General features: G+C 45.6%; 1 long non-coding RNA gene across 1 annotated transcript; it reads right to left on the bottom strand.

Moving 5' to 3' along the window:
* Positions 1–209: 209 nt before the first annotated feature.
* LOC117487595 lies at positions 210–1082 on the bottom strand. The gene is made up of 3 exons (XR_004556415.1): positions 1048–1082; positions 721–831; positions 210–265 (listed from the first exon to the last, which is right to left on the bottom strand). It is a non-coding gene; the product is annotated as an uncharacterized LOC117487595 (long non-coding RNA).
* Between the last annotated feature and the right edge of the window lie 3296 nt (positions 1083–4378).

The raw sequence follows: 4378 nt of genomic DNA, 5'->3' as shown, positions 1-4378 counted from the left end.
TTAAATGCCGCTTGTTGCTCATCCTGCCGCTCCTGGCGCAGCTCCTGGCGCCGCGCCAACACTTCATCCTGCTGCCGCTGGCGCTCCATCTGCTGCAGCGCCAGTTCTGACTGGCGCTCCATCAAGGTGAGCATTCTGGCCTCCGCTTCCTGGGTCTGGCTGAACTGCACCGCCTGATCTATGCGCAGCGACTCATTCGCCACGGCATGCTGGTCCTCCAACGCCTGGACGGTCTCGAGGAAAAGTGCATCCTGTGTCCGCTTTCCTAAGAGGGGAAAATAAGCAAGATACAAGATCAACAACCAGAGACATACATCATGTATTTTTTAGCTGCCTGGATTATAACAGACAAAGACTCATTCTGATAACTGCACTGGAACAACTCAACATCAAGGACATGGATTTCAAGTCAATATATGAAAGTAAATCAAGAAATGAAGCAAACAAGCTGATCTTCAAATTCTTCAAAAGCACTGGTCTGAGGACAAGGATTTAATAAATCAACAGTAGGTGGCGATATATGCTCCAAGTGGAAGCGATTTCTTACCGGAAGTCATGTGACCTCTAGCCCGGATGTTTACAATGTTTGTAAGAGAGTAAAAAGGCGCGAAATGTTCTCTTTCACGCTGTTTCATAATTGTACCAAGAAAGAAGGAAATAAACATGATTGTGAACATCTATGCGTAACGTTCTTTCAAGACAAAGTTACAGTGTGTTTACCTTTGCGTTTGGTTGCCGGTAAGGGGGACGAGCAAGCGAGCAAGCTCTGATCTCCAACGCCAAGAACCTCGCTTGTTTCCAATACCGAGTGTTGTTGCTGATTTTCCTCGCCTGAAACACATGATTAGTTCCATGAGTTAGTGAAGCAAATTACAGAAACACTGCACAGTTATTCACTAGTCAAAACGTTTTAATAGCTAGATGTTATTAGCCAGCTCGGGGCCAGTGTTAGCTAGTTTAGCCTAGCTTGATCTACTGAGCAAATAAAAGTACATCTGAGACCATTATTGTGCAGATTAAAACCCCAGTGCATGTAGTTGCTTTTACCTTCGTCGTTGTCGCCCTCTAAATTCGGCGTTGGAGCAGCCTCCGATGCCATACTGCCCGAATCCAGGCTCGATGCTGTACCGGAGAATGATGGTCTGCTCCCAAGCAAAGCATCCAAGCGGTCAAACCATTTCGTGGTCCTCCGGTCGTTACCACTTTTGTTGTTCCAGTCTTTTGTTTTCTTATAGTCCTGGCGGAGTTTCTTGATTTTCAGCCGGCATGCCGTGGCGCTGTGCACGATTCCCATCTCCAGCAACAACTTCGAACAACGATCGAAGATCTTTGAATTGGGTACTGGCTTCAACAGCATTCCCTGCATCGTGTCGTCGGCGTAGATGTAGAGAAGCGCTGATACCTCCTCATCAGTCCATCGCTCGGATTTCTTCATGGTTGTCATTTCACTGCGTTAAAAAAACAAACTACTCTTCTTGGTGGCTGAGGTTGTTGTAGCGAGGCAAAACAATGGCGGCTCTACACAACATTTCCACAGTTGTACGGGGCGTGGTTTGCAATTCGCCCAGCCAATCAGCACTGGGGCACTTTTGGAGCACTTTTCACCCACAGAAAAGTACGCTCTCTGAGCTGGCTCTAAAAATGGGGGTAAAAGTACCCGAGATTAAGTACGATTTTTGGTGTGAACGCGACATAAGGGGTACTCACGGAACTAAAACGCGAAAAGTACGGTGAAAGTACTCCTGTGTGAACGCGGCTATTGTGTCTGCTTGGAAATATCAGCCTGAAATTACAATGGGCTTTAATGGAGGCATGTTGAACGTTTGCTTAATTATTTGTCATTTTTCAAGCTACGAGATGTTTTCCTACGTTTCTCATGAAAAATTATGTCTCAGGAATGTAGGGTTAGGGAATTATGGCAATTTAAAAAAAATATATGAAGGCAAATTTCAAGATTTCCTACCCTCTAGCTGTGACATCACGCACTCTGCCTTAACGAGCTGCGCAATGTTAAAGTTCAAATGTTAAAAATGTGATGAATTATGGGATGTATCTCTGGAATTATGAAAGTTATGAATGATAAAAGTAATAGCCATCGATTCCCGACCGAGCTGAACGTTTTGATGTTTGAACAGAGTTTCTGCGATGTTGAATGTGGGAGGAGAAGACGGACAAAATAACTGGATGGAATAATAAGAATTTTGTCCGTAGCATAACATATAGTGGGAATGCTGTATCAGCATTCCCACTAAATAATAAAGATCTATGCAGAAAGGAACAGACGGGAGGAGATCACCATCACTAGACTCAGACTGGATCATACAGGATTAAACGGAACAATGTTTTTAAAGGAAAAAAGCGAAGTTGAAGAATGCAGGGGGTGTGGAGTGAAAGAAAATGTGGAACACATCGTATTACACTGCAACATGTAGAAAACAGAGAGGGAACAACTACTGTAAGAGACAGGGTCAGAAAGGCAGGAAGGGAGTGGAGCCTGATGGGGACACTGGGAACAGAAGGTGAGGGGGTAAGAGCTACCAGGAAGGGAGTGGAGCCTGATGGGGACACTGGGAACAGAAGGTGAGGGGGTAAGAGCTACCAGGAAGGCCATTCTTAAGTATTTGAGTGAAACAGGATTGATTGGAAGAATTTTAAACAACGTAAATACAGTGGTATAATTCCACAAATGGTGATAGGATGATATGGTGATACACACTCTTGTACAGTAGGTGGCGGTATGCACCTTAAAGTTGTTTGCAATCCGCCAAAAACCGAGAGAAGAAGAAGAAGAAGAAGAACCTGGATCCATGGGGCGTCTCGTCGCTACGGTTCTCTCTCTCTTACCCCTTTCACACCAACGCAACTCCGGTTCAAGCTCCGTGCTAGAGCTTTTCAGGTTCGGAACCGGTACTTCGGTTTAGCGCCGGCTCTTTTCACACCGCTCAGAGACCGACTGGTGCTGCCGCTGCTGCGTCATGACGTCACAGTTTACGTCGCTGATTTTCTCCCCAACGGAGCTCACCTCACAACAACAACGGGCCGGGGACTGCGTTGCTTTTAATCATACGAAGCCAGATTAAATTAAATAACGACTTCTCCAACCTTATACTTTTCTCCAGAGTGCCGTGGTTCATTGTTTATTAATGTGTTTCAGCGGCATTTACCGACCGCTGCAGTGCTGGCCGGCTGCTCTTCCACGAGTGTATTCTCCCGTTAGCTCCGGGTTAGCTCACACGGCTCTAAAGTATTCACTGTCTGACTGTCACACAAGCAGCTGATACATATCCCCAGTTCCCCTTAAGTGAATGTGTGTCAGTCTGAATTGACGCTGTTTGGCATCACAACGCTGTTATGAAAGTTTCTCTGGTATAACATGGGTGATGTTAGCATAGCAACCGAAGCTAAACTGACTACTTGCTAAGCCGTTTTCTACAGGCACTTTTTACCGACGTATTTTTCATTATGATTCTACTTGTGATAGTCGGACATGACAACCTGTGCAGCCCATGTATTGATTCCATCCGATAGCTGCTATAATAACAAACAAAGCGTCTGCCTGCTCTCCACAATGATCAATAACAGCGAACGGATGGTCAAAGTAAGGTACAAATAAACAGAATCACACGAAGCCTGGTTAGTGTTGCCTGACTTTATAAAGCGTGTTTTTTTTTTACAAGTGTGTGGTTGCGTTCTAGTCACTTTGCTCAGCACTACTGCTGGTTACAACTTTTATTTGCCGTACTCGCCTTAACTGTTATCTCAGGTTAATCTCGCCCCCCTCCGACGTAAGCGTGACGTATGCGGTTCTTGCTTCTACACGGACAACTTTTTGGTGCTCGAAACGAACCGGATTCCGGAGCTTAGAGGCTGCTCCGCTGCGGTGTGAACAGGAAAACCCGGTGCTTTTCAAGCACCAGCACCGAACCGGCCCCGAAACACCGTTGGTGTGAATGGGGTATCTGTGTTCCTGAGAAAGTGTGTGTGAGCTCCAGCACTACTGATCCATCATCTGTGTGTCTGGATAAACCTCCGAATGGACTCTGCTCTTTTTTCTGGAGCGTTTACCTCGGACTATAGGAGCTAGCTTAGCATGCTAGCTGGAAACACGTTAGCAACACTAGTCAGATTGAGAGTTTGATGGAGAGAGAAACGGTGTGTTTAACGGAGTCTGCAGGAAAAGGTGATCTAGGAAACATGAGTAAAGTCCAAATGCTCGAGGAGGAGCTGTCTCTTTCCAAAGAGGAGAACAAGAGACTCCAGAAACTACTGGACGCTGTTTTACAGCCTCAGCTTCGGATACACAGAGCAGGTCTGTTCCCTTTACTCTCCATTAACACTTTAAACTCTTCAGTAGCACTTTATTATCACATTAATAACA

The sequence above is a fragment of the Trematomus bernacchii genome, unplaced genomic scaffold, assembly GCF_902827165.1.
Source record: "Trematomus bernacchii unplaced genomic scaffold, fTreBer1.1, whole genome shotgun sequence".
In the NCBI taxonomy this organism is placed as follows: Eukaryota; Metazoa; Chordata; class Actinopteri; order Perciformes; family Nototheniidae; genus Trematomus; species Trematomus bernacchii.
Note: the sequence above shows the minus strand (reverse complement) of the source record. Positions and strands in the feature narration are given on the sequence as shown.